This window comes from Ictidomys tridecemlineatus, unplaced genomic scaffold (genome assembly GCF_052094955.1).
Source record: "Ictidomys tridecemlineatus isolate mIctTri1 unplaced genomic scaffold, mIctTri1.hap1 Scaffold_67, whole genome shotgun sequence".
In the NCBI taxonomy this organism is placed as follows: Eukaryota; Metazoa; Chordata; class Mammalia; order Rodentia; family Sciuridae; genus Ictidomys; species Ictidomys tridecemlineatus.
The window spans coordinates 874,538-900,121 of record NW_027524711.1 but is presented as its reverse complement, the minus strand read 5'-3'; positions in this window follow the sequence as shown (position 1 = coordinate 900,121).

Sequence of the window (25,584 nt, the reverse complement as noted above, 5' to 3'; positions counted from 1 at the left end):
AATGGGCACAGAAATTATTATCCTGATTTTGCATATCAGGAAACTGAGTCTTGAAAAGTTTAAGAACTTGCCCAAGATCACACAGTTAACATATTCGAGAGCAGGTATTTAAAGAAAACCCACTCCACCCCAGCTCTGATGCTTACTGAACTATTTAAGCAAATTAATGGCAACAAGCACTATAGAATTACCTTGAAATGCAAGATTAAAATAAACAATCCATCATACCATAACCAGGTTATTTTCAGAACAGCAGAATTCTGGCACCATGTCTGGATGTACTAATTACTGTTTCAGTAACTTGAAGCCTATTGTCTGTCTATGAAGACAGTGTGCAATTGTGACCTAAATTTTTCAGTGAGCAGAATACCTATGAATTGTTTCTTACCTAAACCATGACACCTCATTTACACTTGCTCTGAGGATGTCAGTCTCCCTTGTCTAGTTCCATGCAACCTTCACAATTCACACATTTACCCTAATATACTCCATCACTTGCTGTACTCCAGTGCCCACCTACACAACCAACTCCTAATGAACTAAACTGACAATTTCAACAGAGAGATGTTTCCCAAAGCTCAATTCCAATATTTTGGTGATCCTATCACAAGAACTAATTATGGAACTACACTGATGCTTTATGAGGCAAAAATAACAAGGTCACACAAACATACCTCTCAAACTATTCTGTATCAATATTAGGGTTAATTGTTTAACTCAGAAAGAATCTCAGGTGATGAGGGAATTACTTTAAGTAAATGATATAAAACTCTAAGTTATTATCCTGCTTACCCACAACTATTGGAATTCAGGGAGACTTCAAAGAAACCCATAATGAAATTGCTAGCTTCCTAAATTTAAAAGAAAACGAAATTATGCTATTTGCAAAAAAAGAATGGAACTGGAGAGCATCATGTTAAGCAAAATAAGTTGGCCCAGAAAGTCAAGTATTACATGTTTACTTCTCATAATGTGGAAATTAGAGGAAGGAGGGAAACAAAGGTACATCTTGAATGTAAAAGGGAGACTATTAGTTTAGGGGAAGGAGAGGAAGAGAAGGAACAGGAGTGAGGAGTATATGAAAACACCACAATAAACTCATCATTTTTTGGGGGGGGGTACCAGGAATTGCATCCAGGGGCACTTAAACATTGAGTCACATCCCCAGGCTGTTTTTTTCTTTCTTTCTTACTTTTCCCATAGAGGCAGAGTCTTACTGAGTTGCTAAATTCCTCACTAAGTTGTTAAGACTGGCTTTGAACTCATAATCCTCTGCCTCAGCCTCAAAACTGCTGGGCTTACAGGTGTGTGCCACCATGCCCAGCCATTTCCTATAATTAATATGCATCAATAAAATTGCTAAATATAACTCTCCCTCTTCCTTATTTATTTCCAGAGTGCTACATACCAGAATAAGGTGAACCTCATATTAAATACTGGTAATTACACTAAAACTTAAATAAGTAAATATATATTAAAATAAACTGACTTTAGTTATATTGAGAAGTATATGAGGCAAAGTATATTAGTATATAAGGTGCATGATCAATAACAAGATTAAATAGTCTTATTTTGCTTTATTTTAGATTTTTGTATAAACTGGTGTTATCAAAAGAATAATTTTGGTGGATCCCTATTCTGTATACTATCATCTCTTTTTATACCCACTAAAACTATATACTGCAGGCTGGGGTTGTGGTTCGGTTGTAGAGTGCTTGCCTCACATTTGTGAAGCAATGGGTTCAATTCTCAGCACCACATATAATAAATGAATAAAATAAAGGTCCATCAGCAACTAAAAATATATTTTAAAAAAACATAGTGACATCTATAAGGTAATAGGCATGCTGCATATTTCTTTTCAATGAATCACAACCATAATCCCAACAAGGATATATTATTAACACATGTTTCATTTTTCTTCCCAAATGCCCAGAATCAGGTAGCTATTCATGAGCCTATCTTAAACATGAATTTTCTTATTGGGTAGCAAAGCCAAACATTTTGGCATGTTTTTGCTCCATATTCAATTAGAAAAATATTGATTGGCATGGTACTTGTACCAAAGTTATCTACTTAGTAAATGAATGAACAAAATCATTGCTTTCTTCAAGAGACAAAGGAGACATAAAGATATGGGAAAATGGCTCAGGCTAGAGAAGAAATTTAAGAACCAACTAAAAGAAAGATTTTTGTATAAGATTCGGTTCATCTTATGTAAAAGGTTTTGTGAGTAACTAAACTCAGAGATTTATAATGTAAGAAGCTAATTATATATATATATATATATATATATATATATATATACAAATACATATATAATCTATTACATGATTATATAAATTATACAAATTTTTATAATAAATATATGTTTTAACTATTTAAAACTATGGCAGCATTAATTATTTTTCTTTAATAATCATTAAAGAATATTCTAGCTGTAATATGCACATATTACTTGAAATGAGTTTAACATTGGTAATATTTGACATATATAGGCTGTTCAAGAGAGTATAGCCCACACCTATAATCCCAACAGCTTGGGAGGCAGAGGCAGGAGGATTGTGAGGTCAAGGTCAGCTTCAGCAATTTATCAAAGCCCTAAGCAACTCAGCAAGACGATAAATAAAAGTATAAAAAAGGGTTGGATATGTAGTTCAGTGGTTAAGTGCCCCTGAATTCAATCCTTGATACAAGAGAGAAAGAAAGAGAAAGAGAGAGAGAGTGAGAGAGAGAGAGAAAGAGAGAGAGAGAGAGAGAGAGAGAGAGAGAGAGAGAGAGAGTCAGTCTAATGCTCTTAATATTATTTTTATAGAAATCACACAAGAACAAAAAGAACACATGAACATTGAAAAATACTTCTTAGAAATAAAAGCTACTTATGTACTATTGCAGAGTTTTCTTAGTCATTCACATACTATAATGTATATAGGATTATAATCCAACCAATGCTAGGGGAAAATTGTATGTCAGTCACTTTACCCCTACTTTTTGCTTATTTGATTTTACAGAATGACAAATTATCCTGAAATGTTGGGCTATCTTCAAAGCTTTATGACTTTCAATATAAGATTTAATTACATAAATTTTAAGCTCAATTTTACAGCTCTTAAATGCCCCCCCAAAAAATTTCTCCTGAATTCTCAAAAAGAGGGAGTATTCTGGAATTTTATGCATGAATGTACCAACTATGTGCTCTACAAGAAAAATACATGCTGGGAAACATGTAGATTGTTGACTACTAGTTTCAGTGGAATGGTGACTACACATGCTAAGTATGTCTATAATTATTTAGTATCTTGTGAAATAAGAGGCACATTGTTTTATGTTGCGAGAGTCTTAATCAAGAACACTTTGTATCTTTGAAATAATTTTGAAACTGTGGATAGGTGCTAAAGAAATGTTTTTCAATTGATAAATTTGTTAACTTAGAAACCAATAGGGGATTTTGTGTTTAGAAATCTAAAATTAGGAAAATCATAATTTGACTATAATTATTGATGTGGTTTGGCAATGTTGAAGTAAAACTGAAAGTTGTGATCACTATTAAGGAACAATAACATATTTCTATCAAAATACTGCACACCTCTCCAGTAAACATAGATATTATGCATATTTATATAATGTAAACATTACAAATCTGGGGTTTAAAGGTTCAAATTTGAACCATGTGGTCTCTTGAAAAAAATAAAAGTGATATTTTAAAATCAAACAAATATATTTCTCTTAAATAAAACAATTTAGAACAAAGTTCTGGAACCTGTCATATATTTCAATTTTATGTTTTGAATTCAATTCTCATTCACAACATATTATAAGATAGGGTTTATAAATGTATATAAAATATTATGTCAGACCTCTATGATTTGAAAGGCTCAGAAGGAACATAACTTCCTTTAAGAAGTTAACAAAAGAATTGAAACTGGTATTCTACATCTTGCCAGAATGACCTAAGGACACAAAGAAACTACTCATGCTACATGATCCATTTATAATGAAGTATATGTAAAACATAAAAAAAAGTTTATAAAACATTTTGGATAAGAAAGATATGAGGATGTCCTGAATGATAAGCAAAAACTTCTAGAAATGTCTACAACTTTAGGAGAAAATCATTTTATGTTTTTACACATAGTGTACAAGTTGTCCCAAGTTTATTTGCTGCCTTTATAAGACTGAAAGAGACAGATCCCATGCAATGAAACACTTCAGAAATGCTGAGAGCCATTGCCAAGTAGGAATGACACATCAAAATTTCCTTGCCAGCGTACCCCATGTTGCTTAGAGGAAGGACTCGTGGAAATGGACTTGCCGTGGACATTCGCAGTGACATTGCATGTATGTTTGAGAAAGGTGACCCTGCTCAAGGACCAGGGTGGATCCGGGTTTAGGGAGGATCCTACTGAATTAGGGCGGAACCAGTTTTAGGGTATATCCTGCTGGTTTTAGGGAGTATCCCGCTCCTTGGGTTTAGGGCCGTTCCAGGTTGAAGGTGTACCCTGATGGGAATAGGGCATATCCTGCTGCCTCAGGCACGCCCGATCCTTGAGTTCCCGTTGAGTTCTCTGGGGATTCAGTAAAGTGTTTGGGATTCAAAGCCTGGTGGAGTACGTGAATTTTGTGGCAGAATGTGGATTTCCCCAGAACGTGTTTGTAGAGGGGCCAGTGTGAGTTCGGGAATAAAGAACTGCTGTTTGAATCTACAAAGCTGTGAGTGGCTCCTGATTTTGTGCCAAGCCAGACTGCAGCACAGAAATCCATTAAAAAATAAAGGTTTGAGATCTTTCTTTCTACTTTGCCTTTCTGCTATATCCTTCTGCTCATATTGTCTCTAACAAAATAGTGAGATCAGTAAATAGTACTAATTTTGGAATAGATGAATGTAACTTTTGTGTGTGTGAAAAAATACAAAAGTTTGAATTTTCTTACTACATCATTATTCTGACAGTGCCACCTTTTAAGGAGGAAAGCATGAGTCATTGATCCATAAGACCCCTTGTCAATGTGTACCCCTGCATTACTCCATGGTTTCTGGCCAGTAGTTTTTATCTTAAGGATTCTTTTCTTTGTTTGCCCTTCTCCTCACATTTTCAGCATCATATATCTTTTGGGTTTAAAAAAAATGACAATTTTAAGGGCTGTATAGCTACAAGTTTAAGAAATGAATTTTGTCTTTCTTGACTTGGTTCAGATGAAAGATGTAGTTACAAAATGGAAAAAAAATGAAAAGAAGAATGGAGGTGGTGGACATGAAATGTGCTCCCGACTCTTCTCTTTCATTTTGAATAATACCTGTTTTTGTAGGCATACCACTTAAAACAGGATAATAAGGGATTAATTGGACCATTATCCCCACATAATTGTTACTTTTATCTTCTTCATAAAACTATTTTTGCCTTAATCTCTTTTCTCTCATTAGCATAAGGGAAGCCCAGCATGGGCTGAAGATGTTATACAACATTGACCACTCACCAGTGCACACTTGTATTTTTCTCAGGGTGTCCTAGGCCAGATATTAATTGTAGATATTCACTCACTTTTAGTGCACTACTTAGGTAAATTGGGATGGATTAGCTTTTCGCATACAAAGTGTTTTGATTCAGTTCAAATCAAAGACTCAGCATCAAAAATTTCACAGGTATGAAAAACGGTGTCTTAAAATTAAGATAGGACAATTTGACATTGATGCTATGTATAAGCATAAATGTGCTGTGTAAATTGATTATACATATATACATGGTGAACCATTTAAAAAACATAATATTACTACTCCACAGTATTGTAAATTTTATAAGGAATAAGAAATTAATTAAGAATATTTTCCTCTTGGTTCTTTACAAATCAAAATCATGCAGTGTCTATTGGTTCTTCCTAACATTTCTGTCATAAGTAAAGAGAACTTTATGTGATGCTATTGTGCTATTTATTGTCTTTAGAGTGGTACTTCAGATTGGTACTATTCTTTCCATATCATTGCATTGTGGCTCATTATGCCATTTCAGTGAGTTCATGGCTGATGGTTTTAAACACAGACTTCTTGATACTTTATTTTCTAAACTTTTGAACTTTCAAAATTAGCCTGAAGAGGGTTGGGGTTGTGCCTCAGCATTAGAGTGCTCACTTACCATGTGCGAGGTATTGGGATCAATCCTCAGCACCAAATAAAAATAAGTGAAATAATGGCATTATGTTCAATTACAACTAAAACACACACACACACACACACACACACACACACACACACACACATATATAAAGAAAAAAAATAGCCTGAAGTGAAGTACCATTTTCTTTATGCTAATTTATGTGTGATGTTTCAGTACATAGATTAATAGCATCTATATCACTTCCTTTCACTCTCAAGTGTCCTGGATTGGATGACAAATTCTACAGGTACTTTGGTTACTGAGAGAAATAATTCACACATGAAGTCTTTGTGGGATTTGGGTGACAGCTTTTTGTTATGTGAAAGTTTATAATTATGACTTGTTTGGTTGCATAGAGTCACCAGAAGGTTTCTGCATTTTTTTTAGAAACCTCATTGGAATCACTTCTCCTTCCTCCAATTTCTTGCCTGAATCATTGTCCAAAAACCTGGCATGTTACCCTGACAAATGGAAAAATTGAGAGTAACTTTAAAAGAAAAAAACACACAAAATACAGGCTGACCAAATACTAACATATTTTGTAGATGGTATAATAGCTCCCACACTCATTAACTTGTGTCTCAATTAACTAACTCATTATTTTAGTAGTCTAATAAAAGGAAAGTGTTAAAAAGTACTTTTTTAAAATTTTGACTTGATTTCTTCTAATGATACACCCACATCCCTGCTTCCTTGTATGTGTGTGTGTGTGTTAAATATGCTTCAATTTAATAGGGTTATGTTTAAGGACTGTGCAGTTTATGCCTATTGTTTCAGTATATAGATTAATAACATTTTTGTCCCTTTCTTTCACTCTCAAGTATCCTGTATTAGAGGATAAATTCTATCAGTATCTTCGTAATTCTTTGACTCAAATAATTACTATATTATTTTTTTAGTTTATACTCTTCTCAAACAATAGAAAAGGCAAGTGAATACATGAAGAAATTAGAACATTTGTGCCTTTTTTTAATCTGCCTGTTTAATTTAATTTTTTTTTTTGTGGCACGGTATCATATGACATAAAGTTTACTGCCTGAACCATTTTAAATAAATGTATGGCCCAGAGCATTAAGTACAACCATGTGGTTGTGCAACCATAACTATCATTCAACTCAAGAACTTTTACCACTTCAAACTGAAATTCTGTTGCCCCGTCACCAGCTCCTGGTCCCTACTGTCCTACATTCTGTCTCTTTGAATTAAATTGTTCTAAGGACCTTACATAACAGGAGTCATACAAAATTTATCCCTTTTTTGTGTGAGCCTTATTCTACTTGGCACAAAACTTTCATACTTATCCATGTGACATCAGGTATCAGAAAACCATAGCTTTTATGGCTGGATAATACTTTATTCTTTGTATATTTTTGTTTATTGAAGAATTGATGGACATTTGGGTTGTTTAAAATTTACATTCATTTTAAATAATGCTGCTCTGAACATAGGTGTGCCAATAATTTCTGAATCTCTGTCAGAAATGGAGTTACAGGGTCAACTGGTAACTGTGCTTTTAATGTTTTAGGTACTGCCACAGTTTTCCATGGAGGCTGAACCATTTGACAATTCCATCAGAGTGGCACCAGTGTTCTCATTTCTCCACATCTTCACTTGTCTTTTCTACTTTTTTGTTTTATAATAGTCCCACTCAAGGTATGAGTCAAATCTCATTGGGATTTTGATTTTTAATGATTAGTGAAGTTGACATCTTTTCCTGTGCTTATTGGCCAATTATGTATCTTTTTTTCATCCTTTTATTTATAATACTTTTGAAATAGTCACATATATTCATCACTGCTCCTTTGTGTAAAATTTTTCCAACTTCTGTAAGTTTCACTTTTTGCACCACACATATTCCTACATTTCAGAGACCTTTTCTTAAATACTAAAGCCAGGCATGGTGGTATTCTGAAGTCTCAGTTACTCAAGAGGCCAAGGCAGAAGTATGGTGAAAACCTAGTTCTGAACCTGCATTGAAAACAGATTGAGACCTTGTCTCTTAAAAATAAAATATTATTTTTTTAAATAAAGAACTGTACTGATGAATATCTTAAGTATCAGTTCCAATAAAAATTCTCAGCTAAGTCCTCACTTTTGTAAAATAGAACAATATCCCCATAAAATTTTGTTTCTCTTGATGGCTTACATTTTTGGTACCTTTCTCCTTGCCTTTCCCTCTTCATCCTTTTCTACTATTTGTACTTTATGTGGATATTTTCAAAATATTTTCTTCTTGTCTTCAATCTCTCATAATCCTTTTCTTTCATAAAATTATCAAAACTTTATGACTTATCTACACATGTATTTTTTTATGACAGACTATTAATTTTCTCCAGATTTGGCAAGTTATCTATTGAATGCTCAATAGAAACTCTCTATTCTGATCATTTTGCCACTCTTCCTGTTTGCCTTGTTGAAAATTGTGAATTCTTAAGCTGTCTAGAATTCACTGCCATAGCATGTTATCTGATGGGCTAAGCTGAACTTCTCTCAGACCTGTTTTCATTGATATGCAAATGCTAGCCTACTCATACAGAGGGCAAGTACCTGTTTAGATGACTCTATCTTCTATTAGATCATTGGAGTAAGAGACTTGTGTCTCATGATCATTTCCCAAGAACAAGGTACAGTGCCTATTACATAATAAAGCCTGGTATATTTATAAAATAAGTGAATAAGGGACCTTATTCAGACCCTCTTTTATAACTGTGTATTAGGATGCTTATTCTGGATGATTCTCTACCACCTTAAATCATGATGCTATAAATGGAAGAAAGGATCTGCTCTTCCCAACATTTTCTTCTTTGGTGATTGCTTTTTGTCTTTATGAGCATTGTTGCCCTAGGATTCTAAGTAAAAACTTCCATCTTCTTTATTAACTGCATCTGCTCCAATGACAGTTACATGTTGTCCTTTGCTTCATCTTATCAGTATCACTTTCAAAATGTCCCACAATGTTATCTCCTGCTCTTCATTTTCATGACATGTACTTTCATTTCAGTAACTTGTTCAAAAAAACATTTGTGGATCCTAATTTCTCCACATTGTCCTCCAATCTTCTGGACATATAATCCTAAATCCCTCCTACATCCCTCCACAGAATGTGATCAAAACTCTTCTTCCTCAACCTGAATTTCCAGTTATCTAAATCAATTGCTCTTAAAGTATTCATGTTCCCACATATTACCACTTGTCTGTCTTTGCTTACATTCAAATGAAGTGCCTCGTCCTGTGCAGATGTCCAAATCAACCCATAGTTTTAAGGCAAAGATTAAATATTTTTCTCCAATGGGAATTTCGTGATTTCTCATTCATTTGCAAACTAGAACTAATTGGCTTTTCCTCTGAACTCTCATGCATTTTTATGCCTAATTTAAAACATTTGGCAGTCTACAGTTTGAACAGTCTTATTTATGATCATGTCATTTTCTTGTAGATATTTTAAGTTCCTTGTAGACAGGCTCCTAGAACCTTTTATCTTTTGCTCCTTCGTAATGAATTAAATAGACCAAATTTCTTTTTTATTTGATAGATGCTCAGTGATTATTTCTGACATTGGTGAGTAAGTGAAATTTTATTTATGGTTTCACTGAAATTTCTTCCTTTTATATTAATATAATGACTTTTTGAGTCTCCCCAAACCTTTTCTTACAAGCGGACAAGAAGCTCTCAACCTAGACGAACTCTTCTCTCGTTTTGTTCCTGTTCCTTTCTACATTACAACACAGACATTGCTAGTCAGCAGATAATTAAGAATTATTTGTTAGGAATATGTTTTTCCATGGACTCAGACAGGCTTATTCATTGTAATTGCTTTTTATTTACCCTGAACATTTCCAAACTAGCCTTTCTTATTTAAAGTTCTGTTTCCTAGGGAATTTAAGACTGTTCACTGTTGACCAGCAATGTAATATACAGAGGCGGTATTCTATATTTGGGTCATTATTCAAAATGGAATCTCCAGTTACCTTATCTCTGACTCACAATGCCTGTGGACAAAGTCTTGATTACTCTGTACAAATATTTATGTGTGTTTTCTCCCTTTTGTTTATTTTTTTCAGCAATATTCACCGCTATGGGAGATATAAAGAAAGGCTGCCAAAATCATGCAGCAACCTGAAGTCCTAGATTCTTCCCTTGTTCCAGAAACTGAAATATAGAAATTTAATTCATAGCAGCCCAATTTCAGGTCAGGCATTTCCACAACCTTATTTCTTAATACAATTTCAGTTTTGAAGCTTGGTGCTCTCCTACTTAAAAGTCAGGGTAATAAATTTGCATGTTTAGTCACAGTGAATTTCACCTCTTATATTACAGCTCTCAGCTATACCTCTACTGAGAGGGCTTCTTTGAGATCAGGAGCATTCATTCCCCATTGTTTTCTGATTATACATTATAATAGAAATGTTAAGATCAGCTAGAGGATAAAAAGAAAGTGCTCCTTGATTTTAGTAGTGATTATATTCCTTAAAGCACCATCTTTTTTCTATATTCTCTTGCCTATAACTGGATTTATTTATTAAGAACTTCAATGATATGACTGCCTTGTCAATTTTGTCTCCCAGCAATATCCATAAATTTAATTTATGGAATTTTTAATTTATCAGTAACCCAAATGTTTGTTGCTTAAAGAATCATCCATGTAAATTTAGGAATCAACAGAAAAGTTACAATATTTTACCTACAAGCAAATAAAATTCTTTAGTTAAGGCACAAAGCATCACAGTGACATGGAGCAGAATTCAGAGCCAACTTAAGCTTTGTATCTATCACAAGGAAACAGGACAGATCACATAAAAAGTTAAAAATCTCAGAATTCAAAATGATATCCTGATATTTGCCTAAGAATATGGCATAAGTATCAAGGACATTCCCCTCTTTTCAGCTATCAGGGCAGACCAGACTTCCAATTTAGAAAAACTGACTCCTAGAGAGGGTACATGAATGCTGTGGGTTTCATGACAACTTTCACAACCTGCAAAGACTTCATTTGTGCCCTTCAACAATATTCACAAGCATGGACCCAAGTGTCTTTATATAACAATATCCATTTGATCACCATTTAAGTTTTGTTTAATTAAAATTGTCCAAAGTAAACATTACACTTCAGAAAACTCAGTAACTTCACCACAGTATAGTGTTTATTAGCCCATAATTATAATTTTTGAAATATAATATTTTCAAGCAGTAGTTTGGCAATTCTGACACCATTTGAGAATTTTGCCTACAAGCAAATAAAATTCTTTAGATAAGGCACAAAGCATCACAATAAATGGAGCAGAATTCAGAGCCAAGTTACTTCCTTTAAAAAGGAAGTACTTTCAGGCAGGCACAGTGGTACACACCTATAATTTCTGCTACTTGAGGAGATGAGACAAAGGGATTGCAAGTTGCCTTAGTAATTTAGCAATGCCCTAAGGAATTTAGCAAGTCTCTGTCTCCCAAAAGAAAAATTAAAAATTGTTAGGGTGTAACTTAGTGGTAAAGCACCCCTGGGTTAAATCTCTAGTACCAAAAAAAAAATACATAAATTAATATTTTGTGGGAAAATTGATTAGAATGAGGTTTGGTAGAAGGAATAAACATGCACAAAGAAAACAAAAAATAAGTTAAAAAAGAAACTAGCTATAAATCTAAAAGTCACATGATCAGACTTACACCCTAGACCTGTTTTTTACCCCTCTATGTCTGTCACTCTCAAATTCCTGAGAAATCTACAAATCTTAGAGTTATTTATTGCAAATTCACTTATCTAGGAAAATTGGCTTATTTTGATTTAGGTTTAATTGCATTGGGAGCCCACACAATGTATTTTCCTTCTTATATAAAGCAAAGGCAGGGAGATAGATTTTAAAAAACTTATAACATAGCATGTTCCAAATATTATTTAGATAGAAGAGACAATGAAAGACTGAAGATCCTGGAAGAAGATGAGACTTCGTAAACATCTTGTGATCCATGGTCAAAGAATAGACCTCGCCAGGCCGGGGTGGCTCCCACATATCCTCCCATGCCTTTCTTACAAAGTTTCCTTTAAGAAGAGGCTGAGACCCCAAAAGTGCTTCTCATTCCGATGATAGCCCACATTCTGCTCTGAAAATGTGTATCTTCACACCTTTCATTTTCTAAATAAGCTCTTTCTCTTTGTTAAAATCTGAACCATCATATATTTCTCTTCTGCTGTCTATCAAGGGCCTGATATTTAATCTGCTTTTTTGGAGAGAGCTACTTGAGACCAATTTCAATGACACAACCAATGCATTTCCTACCTCATTAACCATTATGTTGATCATTTGGTATAATGCACCTAAGGTGAAACACATTCCCATGTGAGGTTAGAATGATAATGAATTGAGAAAGTTTAGGTTTAAAGCATCATTTTAAGAAATTTAAGTGATTGGATTTTCATCATTTCAGAGTGCATATTTATGCCCTATATTAACAGAACAATGTGGTATGACAAACAACTAAACACTAGCAACTCAGCATAGCATTCTATGCACAGCAATGGAGGATGAGCAATATAAAATAACATTTAATTAGTTTGTTAATCTGAATTACTTTTGTTTTTGGAGATTTTTCCTAATGTTTAGCAGTTGAAATGAATTGCACTTGACAAAAGACTATAATAACTCTATTTGATTTTTTAAAACCACTTTATACTGGATCTAATTTACATATGATATCATTGAAGGTAATTTTTGAATTACAGGCATTTTTAAAAATGCTGATTCTGAAAATGTGGTTGATGAGGGTTTTTCTGTTGATAATTCCTTGTTTTATAAAATTCAGGCAGTTTCAAGAGATCCATTTTAAAATATGTATGAATCTCCTGTACATTGGCATTTTTAAGAATTAAAATATAAGAATTTTAAAATTAGAAGGTACAAATACAAATTCATTTTCATTCTCTACTATGTTTATAATTATTTAAATATATGGATATATGTACTTTTTTAGAAAAGGTCATATAGAAAAATTAGGTGGAAATGAAGGAGACTTAATTTATCATCTTTTTAATCAAGCATTCTCATTAAAAGCTAAATCCTTATTTGGCTGTTGTTTTATTTTAACTGGTTAAGATACATAAGGCCTAGTTTGGCAAATTTCAATGTTCAACAATAGATATGAATCAAAAAAAGTTCTAAGAAAATAACATAAAACCAGAGTAATCATTGTAAGCTTCAAAGAATATCCTGCCTTGCTCAGTGTGGTAACCTATGACTGATCAGTCAGAATTTAATTACACATGTAGAACAAATATGATTTCAAATAGGAAAAAAATTAATGTTAGCACTGCAGCTCTATTTCAAAAGAACATTTAGATGCTAGAGTGGAAAACATAAATAGTATTACAAGAAAATCTTGAAGCCATCACTGTAGAATTTTTTAAATAGTGGAACAGTGTTTTACACAGGGAAAAAAATGGTAGGGTCACAGAAGTCATGTAAGAGAGAGTATAATAGTAACCAAAATTTTTCAGATTAGCGCAGATTGCTTTAGGCACCCCTGGTTAGCAGGAAAGTACAAGGAGAATCAGAGAAATAAGGAAAATGGTGTGAAATAAGTAAAAATTCAGTTCTAAACTTCAAAAGAAGAGCAATGATAGATTTGAATGTAAACTCACCATTGCTCGGGGCCCATTCTACCTTAGAAATCTCAATAACACTAAACTGTTATTTTAAAGGTTTCAATTCCTTGACTGCTACACAGATGTTCTTAAAGCAACAACAAAAATACAAGAGACCTACAAGAATTAATGGCTGAAAAACTAATGTTTGATGCATGTATCCAGAAAAATTTTCTTTAGCAATCTATAATAAAATGTAAATATATAAACTTGCCCATTTTTAACAAAGTTTAAAAATGAAGTATTTTTAAAAAATAAGGTCAATAAATAGGAAAATGTATGCTGAGTTGGTTTCTACCAGTGTGTTCAACAAGTATTCCACAACTGCATAACTGATGGTATTGGAGTAGTGGTGCAGAATATACAAAGGTCCTTAGATGCTTTCTCTTAAAAGAAACTTATGATCATTTAGATCAAGCCAAACAAGCTAATCAAAATTCTGAGTAACACTAAGCTCACCATAGCATTGGCTGTCAGTAAAATATGGAAAACTATCTAAAAAATAATAGTTTAAATAACTCAATTGTGTAATGTTGAATAAGATGAAACTTAATGTAAATAATGCTAATTTTCATGATTATGTTTTAAAAAAGAATATTACCTTCATAGGACAGGCATAGTATTACTTGATAAGATATTACAACACAAGGCCTAGTGGCATACATCAGTAATTCCAGTGGATCTAAGGTTGAGGCAGGAGGATTAAGCATAAGCAAAGGCTAGGTTTTAAGTAACTCAGTGAAACCCTGCCTCTAATTAAATACAAAATTGGGCTGGGGATGTGGCTCAGTGGTTGAGTGCCCCTGAGTTCAATACCTAGTATCCAAAAGAAAAAAAAAAAGGTATTATAGGGAAGGAGTCATATTGTATTCCTCTTGGGTGTTTTGGGTTTTTTCTGTTTTTTTTTTTTTTTTTTTTTTGTACTGGGGTTTGAACTCTGGGACTCTTTAACACTGAGCTACATCCCAGGTCTTTTGTTTTTATTGTAAGACAGGGCGGGGCCTCATTTAGTTGCCAGTGTTGACCTTGAACTTGTGATTTTCTTGCCTCAGACTTCCAAGTTGTTGGGATGACAGGCATGTGCCACTATGCTTGGCTCTTCTTATTATATGCTACAGTAGGATGCAACAACTAAAAATTTTAAATCAGTCTCAGGCTAGAAAGTGAGAAAATCCTACTATATTCTTATACCAGAGTATTATGTTCAACTTCACATAATCCATTTGTCAAAACAACAGATACTGAAAAACTTGTACATTTTAATATGTTAAGAGAACTTTGAAAAAGAATTAAGAAAATTTTTTAAATCTGTCAAGAGATTCAAAATTAAAGCTTAAAAGATTCCTGAACAAGATCTAGTCTCTCTCTCTCTCTCTCTCTCTCTCTCTCTCTCTCTCTCTCTCTCTCACTAGCAGTCACCATTGGCCTGGAAGTGATATTCTGAAATAGGAACACTAATAAGATACTTCTGGCTTGATATAAGAAAATTTTCTGTATTTTATTTTATAAGTCTATGCATAAAACAAAATGCTTCTAACTTTTGGAATTCTCCAGACATAAAACACTGAAACTGTTGACTTCATCATTGTATCTGCACCCTCTTGTGCAAGTTTAATAAATGCAAGCTAAAATAATTAACTACATGGGATTTGAAATGACCCAGTTATCAACATCCCAATGCAACAGTATTTCAAGGGTTGACCTCTTAGCTCTTAAACTTTCAGATTACTTTAAGGTTCTAATTAACAGTGAATATTTGGAAACCCTTCAAAGAAATGTTTGAAGTACAATATATAAACGTCTTTCTTCCAGAAATGAAAAGAACATAATTTCTTTAACAGAAAATAAAGATGAAAATAGGCCAAAAATATTTTATATGTATCATATTTCCTAAAATTACATCTTGAAACGTGGATGTCTACCATCATGTAGCTAAAACCCTTGAGACAATCGGTAAACTACCCACTGACCTTTCTGTTAACTGAGATTCATGGAAGCAAAGAACATCTTTTAGATCTTACAAAAAGGATTACCTTTTTCTGCTGTCATCAGAAGTTTTTGACCTTTCTGTTTCTCCTCTCAAGAAACTGGTCTAGAATTCCAATTTTATCTTTATATTTTAAGTGTATAAGTCACAAAATCTTTTTTTTCCCCTTAACTGAAGCACCTTTCCTTTCCTGGTTTGCATATTTTGTATATTTTTAAATCTTAGAAAGTTGGAAAAACATTTACAATGCTTTCAAATACAGAGCAAAAATTGCTATAAAAGCAAATATCTACACCAGATGTAATGTTTTAATACAGTTCTGACTTTGGATATGATCTGATAAAATGAAGATTTGATATATTTTTTATAAAATTTTCCTTCCTGTTTTGATATTTTATTAATAATTGCATATTTTCTCTAAAAATACCTCTTAACATATCATATGATAATACTACCCTGGATATCATACTCCTAGTCATGTTTTCCAATTATGTAATGACAGGGTGGTACAGAGAGAGTCATGGAATTCATTCTGTGAGAGACTCTAACTTCCTTTTATACTCTTGATCAAAATATTTGTGGAAGTACAGAATATATTTGCCTGCTAGAGAAAATAATGGATATAAAGAGACATTTAACTGATTATTTGTCCTCATTGAGCTATTTCTAACATATCAGGCCCAGTCTTGGGAATTTTAAAGATAAATGACTAGTATCCCTTCTTAATAATTTCCTATTTGGTATTGTCTATTTGGTATTTTTTTACTTAAAATTTTCATTAAAATTTGGCTACAGACAGATAGTATATTCTTCTAAGTGTTCTCTGTAGAAATAAGAAAAGTTTTCTGTGCACATTTTTGATTGAAGAAAAAAGATCCAAATCTAGATTATTAGCACTACAATGATGTTACAGTCACCAGGCTCATCCTGACACCTGCCTGTGGATAACTTTGCATTAATCTTCCCAAGGAATTGTTATGTTCTGCCCACAGGCATGTGGACAAACAGCAGGAAATAGCAGATAAATAGGATTATACAGTTTAGGAATTTAATTGTTGGAACATTGAATATGCCTGGGAATCTGCTTTTGATACTTACTATGCTTACTTTATATAGTTTTTTTGAAGACCATACAGCATATGGATATGAAGATATGGAAAATTCTAAGGAAGGATGAAGCAGTTAATGGGAGAAAAGGAATATTTTTAAAGAAAAAATAATTAAAAATTCTATGTAGCAAAATAGTATCTCTCCTGCCTTATTAGTTCCCTATTAGTTATTATTCTCAAAATAGTTTTTCGAATGTCCCAAGAATAAATGAATGAGATTAATGTAAATGTCCATCACAAGGACAAATGGCTACAGAAAAATGGCATAAACAGATCAATAGCTATAAAGATACATACACACTATGAATATTATTTGACCTCAAAAAAATAAACAAACCCTGTCATTTTGTGAAAACAGATGTACCTGGAGGACATTACATTAAGTGAGATAAAAAAGATAAATACAGCATGATTTCATTTGTATGTGGAATTAAAATAGTCAAAGTCATGGAATCAGAGAATAGAATGGTTGTTTCTAGAAGGTAAGAGGTGGGGGAAATGGGAGTGATATTGACAAAAGTAGAAAGATTTTGTTAGAATATAAGATCTGGAATCTATTGTACAGCAGGTAGACTACAGTTGATAATGCAATGTATATCTGAAAATTGCTATGTAGATCTTAAATATTCTATGAAAAAGTGAGCTAAATGTGTTAAGTAGCTTCACTTAGTCACCTTATAATGTATACACGCATCAAAAGATTGTTTTACACCATAAAAATTTACAATTTTATGTCAATTCAATTTTAATACAGCTGGAGATGTACATATTTTAAAAAGCTGGAAATTATTCCAAGAGTTTTTCATAATTAAAAATATGAAGAATAAATATCATCATCTTAAAAAAATCTAAAAGAAACATAATATCAGATGATATATCTAAAAGATATCATATATGTAAATATATATATATATGAATTTATGATATGGAAACACAGATGGCCAAAGTCTACCAAATATGGCATTCTCAAAGTTATAAAATTATATTTTAAACCCAACAACTGCAACTTGGAAATTTTTGTTTAAACAGCTTTAAAAAAATTATTTCAAACATACGCAGTTAGTTGGATTCCACTGAATAGCTAACATGAGTTTCAGGAAGGGGTGGGTAAGCACGCCTGCTGGCAGCATTGCTACACACAGCCCCACAATCAAACATGCCTTTGTTCTTTAACAATATGTTTTTTTCTGACCACTTGTAATGTGCCCTGTTCAGGCTTTTGCTGAAAAATTAATCACTGCACCTTTGCAGAAAGATTTCTACCTATGTGCCTCAAAGTCTACACATCTACAAGAACATTGTTATGTATTTAACCCTCCAGATACCTTGTTTTTGAGTCACTTCAATGTCATAGGTCAAGAAATGTGTTGAGTTTCAGAAAAGTTCAGCGATTCATGCCATTAACTGAGAGGAAAACTAACTATAAAGAGCAAAGGGCTTTGCATTTCTCAATCTGCAGTCACTGTTCTAAAAAAAAGAGTGTGGCCTTTGGAACTGTGAAATAACTTTGTCCTTCATAAAGAGCTGCATTATGTCCATGTATTGCTAAATAATATGCCCTGTGCACTGGATTGCAAACAAGAACTTCTCAAGCTCTTTGGAAAGCACATGTACAGTTTAATCGATCTTGCAAAAATCTATGACATGATATTGAATAAGGCCCTAAGCAAAGTACATGTTAAGCTATTAAACATGACTATTTTTTCCTTTTCCTCTATACAATGTTTCTCTTCTGCCTTGGATTCTCAAGAGAGTAAGCTAGTTTCACTGGCAATATAAACATGAGTTAAACATCTACCAGATGACAAAAACCTGACTGTGATCTTAATTTATCCTTTACTAACTGCACAAATTTTAGCAAAGCATCTAAATTTTCTGTACCTCTTTTCCTTGTCTATTAAATGTGGACAATATATGCATCCCAATAAAATCTCAGAAATGTTTGTGAAAAAAAATAAGGTGACATTTATGAAAGTTTGCATGTCATATTATCAAAAATCTTTTACAATCATTCTACATGGAGCTGACAAATACTTTACAATAATATATAAAGAAACGGAAATATTTTTTGCCACATGCTCAAGATTCCTTTTGACTTATTTTTTAAAATATTTGAAAGGATTCCTTTTTTTGTACCAAGACATAGCTGCATTATAGACAGTGGTATCTACTCTGATAATGATCATCACACATGCCAGCTATGTCAGCACAGGGGAGAGCCACGGGGTTCCTCCCTATTGCCTGGAGAGAAGCTAGTAGACTGAGGCTTAGGAACTGGAAGAAGGCAGGAGCAGATGAGTCTTCCTTTGTGCCCCACAGTGGGATACACTTATCTTCCCCAAAACAAAAGGGATCATTGAGATCATTAAACCTGGAAGAGTCACTTCATAATCCTTTATTTTTCTAGAAAATAGTTAGCTGCAAAAAATATAGAAAATTTGTATTTTATGCTTTTTTAAAAAGGCAAATTTGATAAATCTTATACTTGGTATACACTAGGAGTGTGTTAAAAATATTTTAAATATTAAAAATAAAATCATAAAGTAGAAGACATACCACAAACTATGTCCTTCCTGGGTGATATATACTGTGAATAGGCCTGTGCATGTGGTTGCCAATTTTAGTTTTAGACATAAATAAACTAGGCCCAAGGAATTTTGAAACTTTCCCATGACCTCATTGTGTGTTTATGACTTGGTGATTCCACTTACATTTGTCTGAGGAAATAGATACAAACTTAATAAAAAAGCAAATGGCTAGATGTAAGATAAACCTAAAATAAAATGCAATCCAATAATTGTTACAAACACTTTCATTGATCATAATATACATTGCCTGTGTTTTTGTTTTTTGTAGTGCTAGGATTGGAACCAAGATGTACAAACACACACACACACACACACACACACACACACACACACACACAGAGTAAAACAAGTCCTCTACCACTGAGATACACTCCCAGTCACACATTGACCTTTTCTTGGCAGTATTGGAATTGAACCCAGGTGTGCTTTACCACTGAAGTATATCCCCAGCCATTTTAATTTTTTTATTTGGAGTAGAGATTTTGTTAATTTTCTGAGGCTGCTCTTTAAACTGCAATCCTTCTATCTCAGTCTCCCAAATAGCTGGGACTTCAGGTAAGGGCCACAGGCTTCAACCTGCATTGAAATTTTTAAAAGAAAGTATTTTATATTGTATTTGGGATGACTGTCGTGTTGGTGAGCTTTTCACTGCTGCTTCCAAAATACCTGACGAGAACAACTTCGAGGAAGAAAAGTTTATTTTGAACTCACAGTTTCAGATATCTCAATTCCTGGAAGGATTACTCGAGGTCTGAGGTGAGGCAAAAATCTTATGACAGAAAGGTGAAGAGAGGAAAACTGCTCACTTCACAGCAGCCAGGAAATAGAGGGAGAAAGAAAAAAGTCAGGAGAAAATATAAGTACACCTGGGGCCACACACACCATGACCTACTTCCTCAAGCCAGGCCCCAACTGCTTTCACTTATCATCCAGCATCCTATTCAAATTAAAATCATTAATCCATCAAATGGACTAATCCACTGATGGGATCACAGTCCTAAGGGACTAATCCTTTCACCTCTCAGGATTGCTGCAGTTCCTAATACATGAGTTTTGGGTGGGAAAAGTCCAGATCCAAACCATAACAACAAGAATTTTAATGACATGTGTCATATGTAAGATAAAGTGTGGATTATGACTCAAAGTCCTTAAGAATTTTTCTACTTTTCCTCATTATTAGGAAATAGTCTAATTTACTTGTCATACACATATAATGCTCTCTCTCAATTTTTGTCATAACAGTTTTAATTTCATTATGTGAAGAACATAAAATATGAATTTTAGACACACAAGTATTATTTTTAAATATTTTAAATTTTTTAAGATAGAATTAATTTAAACTACTTGAAGATTTTTAAATTATAAGATGAAAACATCTGGACTAAGAATCATAATAAAAGGTTAGGTGTACCTGAATTTAAGTGAACAAATGAGAGATTATCTGAAAAGTATTAAATACCCAAATGTATGATGAAAATTTAATTTGATGTATCATCAATATAAAGAAAGTCTAATGACAATTTATTATATTCCAAAAAGTTATTATATTCATTGAGAAAGAAAATGGAAGTAACTTTGAATTAAGATTATGATTTTGATCTTGCTACTGACAATACTGAACTTTGTTGTTAATCTCTTTGATTATATGATGTATAATTTCACAGATGGGTATGAAAATTTATGTGATATTGTCACAATTATCTGGCATGAGATATTATTCAACTTTTATCGAATTCTACTCCTCTTTTAGGAATTAACTGTGAAAGCTCAGCTAAACAGAAAATATGTATTTGCTAGGATGTTGAACAAGCATGAATCCATGGTCTGCTAAAGTGACTTCACAGAGAAATACTCACACAAAATAGGAGTTAAGAGGCATGTAATTTCTAAATGGAGCTGCCTTCCTGTCTTTGTATAAGACTGTCAGAATTGGTTTGAACAGCTCTAGGACACATCAAGGCATGAGTAAGGGCATTGAGGAAGTTAATTGATGCACTTGATTTCACATTCCATTTTCAAGCATCTACAAAGCCCATCCAAGATTTGACAAAAAGTTGTATTATGATTTTTTTTGAAATGTTAAACATTTTCTTTTCTTCAGTAGTTACAATTACCTCTAAAATTTTGTATTTTCCTTCTCAATTATTTTTCAGTAAAGAGTAGAAACAGGAGTTATGTACACTCTTCATCATGCTTTCTTCTCAGGTGCAAAGTCTGAATGGCTTGCATGATAGTAATATGGTCATTCTATTTCATGGTCTTTACATTTGCTGAAAGACTACTATTTGAAACACTAATCCTTTATATGGCAGATATGAATCAAATTCAGAGATACTTTTGTTAAATGTGATGGTCTATTGTTTTCCAAGTTGATGTTGCATTTTGGACCCAAAATTTTAAAAAATGAAAGGAAAAGAAATGGCTGAAATTGAAATTAGGTGCCCTGGGAGGAACAATTGTATTGAAATCAGCAATGTCTTTAGATATTTTTTACATGTATATTTTTAAGTTGCACTACATTCCTTTAATTTTTCACCTTTATATTTATAATCTTAGTTTTAACTACAAAGATGGATGTGTACAGTGTCTCTTTTCAATAACCCTAGAAATGAAGATATATACTACAGGTTTTTATATTTTAAGCAATCATTATGTAAATAATCGAATTAAGAAATATATCTTTCTCAGTACAGATTGTATCTATATGACCATGTAAACATCATAAGACCATAAGTAATATCTTAGGTAAATATAAGACTTATCTGTGACAAGGAATGTCAATCCAGAAAACACCTTAGCCTTTCTATGAGAATGTCTGATGCATATAAAACAGTATTATGTATTCATTAAAATTGCTTTAGTTTATTAAATTATGGATGTTTTAATATAAACTTCTGCTATTTCGTGGTAATAGATTAACAAAAGATTAATTATCACTAATAGCAATTTTTTCTTTTGGATTATAAAAATTAAATTATACCTAAAAATCATATTTAAACTAAGCCTATTCACGATTACTGCACTTTCTCAGATTAGTAACACAATATAAACATTAAACAGAAATCTATTTTGGTAAAATCAGAACACATAAAACATTCTCCTTTTATATAGGTGCTTATAACAGTGATAATGCCAAAATACATTGTTATCATTTCTGTGTTATGTTAGACACTCTAGAAGTGCAGACTATGGTAAGTTTATTTTTAAAGCCCTATGGCAAAAGTGAAAATGAAAAAAATCCTTTTGACAAGAAAGAAAAACACGAGGTTGCAAATACGATTAGGTGATGACCTGCATACACTTGAACATGCCCAAGGGGGGAAATGGCTGTAACTTCCCCTGAGAGATAGCAAAAACTCACTTTAAGAAAGAAAGAAAGAATGGGGCTTTCAGGGAACATCTATTTACTCTTGTGAATTAAAGGTACCAATGTAAATCACAAGACAGTTTCTGAGCTTTCTGCAGATAAGATATCTGCATATGAATGCTTTGTGTTTTAATGATTCATTGCTGTAAAACTTTACATTGATGATGTAATGGTACTAAAGTGTCTTCACCATGATATTATATATAACTATATACAAATTTATTCTTGATGATGCTATATTAATCTAAAATTGAACATCTTTCCTTTTTTCTTAGCTCTGAAAATTTATGGGATGATCTTAAATCACAATCACAGCCTCCCAGGCGTAGAAGTAGTAATTTATTTGTATTAATGCTGTGTATTTCAATAGGATTTATTTTCTGAGATATCCCAAAACATAAAGAAAGTATTATGGGTTAACTTCTAAATATAGATTTTCTGCTCTTTCCTTTCCTGCAAGACAACTTTTAAAAATAGGATCATTTAAAGAAGTACAGTGACATAAAGAGCTAAAAATGCTTAGAGGATAGCTACTGGGCATGTATCCCTTGCTAAGTGGCGTTCTCCCTCTAAGATCACTGACAATGTTATTTTGAATGATATTTCCACACATATTCCATATAAAATTCAATGCACATAAATCTGCATTAAAAATTAAACATTAAAAACTGTCAATAGAGCCAAAAGTTGTAAAGGTAATTTTATTTTTTTCTTGGTAGGGTTTGTATGCATCAAACAAGAAGCCAAGATTTTACTTCGATACAATAGTGAGAAACAGACCACGTAAAATTAAATAGCTTAATGGTGCTTTACTGAACATGTTATTTTGAATGTAATGTTTCTTACTGTTAACTTTTATTAGATATTAAATTATTATTATCAGATAAGTTGTATTTTATTAACAAAAATATTGCAACTGACCAAAAATTTCTTCTCTACATGATTTATTGAGTCAACACTCAGGAGATTAGTTCCAGGACTCCCTGTGGATATCAAAATCTCCAGATGCTTAAGTCCCATATACAAAATCAAGTAAAAGTTGCATATAATTATATATATATATACATATATATATATGTATATATATATATATATATATAATCTCCAGATTACATATAATACCTAATTCAATGCAAATGCTATGCAAATAACTGTAATGCTACATTGTTTAGGGTATAGTGACAAGAAAAATGTTTCTACATGTTCAGACAGACATAATTTGTTTTTCAAATATTTTTCTATGTATGGTTGGTGGAATACCTGGGTGTGGAACCCATTGATATATATATGAAGGGTCTACTGTAAACTCATTCACTTTTTTGGAGGAAGCATTTTTAAGTGTTAAATAAAGTATATTTTTTTCATAATTATATTATGAAATTGCTTGATTGTTAGTCTGTAAACAAGTCAGGATGGCGCCTGGCATTTTGCCAGAGGGAGTGGTTTGTGAGGTGGCGCCAGCGAGCCATTAAGTGTGGAGATTTCTTATTGGTTGACTGCTGTATCTAGTTTATATTAATTAAGATAAGCTGTGTGGAATGTATAAATACCTCTGTTGTCCCACAATAAGGGACTCCCACTCCTGCTGTATCAATCTACACAAGTTGTTTGTCACCCCCTGGTTATTTTGCTGCAGTGCGGCACTTGATCATTTTATATTAAATATCTGATAGTACTTTAAAAAGGAATAATAATTAATATATACCTATTAAATATATCAATGAAAATATTCATATTGTAACTTGAATTTATAAAATATTCATCATCATCTCCAAATAAATGACCCATGATTGTAAGGGCAATATTGCACATGTAAGATGAAAAACACTAAGCAACTCAGTCTTTCATTTTAACAGTCATGGTATGGCTATGTGGAAAAAGAAAAATAAGCTCTCTGGACACAATTTTATTCTCCAAAGAAAATTTATGTCAAATAAGAAAAACAAAAAGCACTATCTTTTAAGAATTTCTAACTATAAAAACCTTAATAACCCTTTCCAATAACAGTTTCTGAAAATATGAAATGCTTTCTAATATAGAAATATTACAAACACACTTTAACTAGTAAGCACTAAACACATCAATCATTTTTAATCCCTTTTGACCTTAACCAGATGTCATGAATAAACTCCAGGTAAAGAACTCTGATTCTGAAGTGTCCTCTGGTGTACAAAAATAGAGGCAATATTAGGAGGCTTACATATGTTTTCCTAAGGTGTTTAAAATGCAATGTTTTCATTAAAACATAAGGAATATCTTATAAAATTGTTGGTAAATTTAAAATCTACTTTTATTGAACTTTTCTTACTTGTTTCTTTTTCTTTTTTTTTTTCTTTTCTGTAGCGTGATGGTTAATAACTCAGTGGCAAGAATCAAATTTCTTAAGTTAAAACCTGGACACATCACTTGCATAAACATTCCATTTGAATTCTTAGTACTTCAATTTTCTGTTAAGTTATTTGGGGAGCATAATAATATAATGTGTTCCAGATGATTTATGTAATGATAAAATGAAGTAATGAATGGTGAACATCACAAAAGTACTTGGCACACAGTAACACTTCAATATTTTTCTGAAGGCAAGAGAATCTTGACATTTTCTTCTAAATAATGTCAGGGGTCATATTTTGTTACTTTTTACACTAATTAAACAATATATTCTGCCTGCATTGGTAAGCATTGCAACTATTATTCTGGTAATTAAAGTTAATCTAATGTGTTTTTATATGAAACTACATTTTAAATTATCTCTGTTAT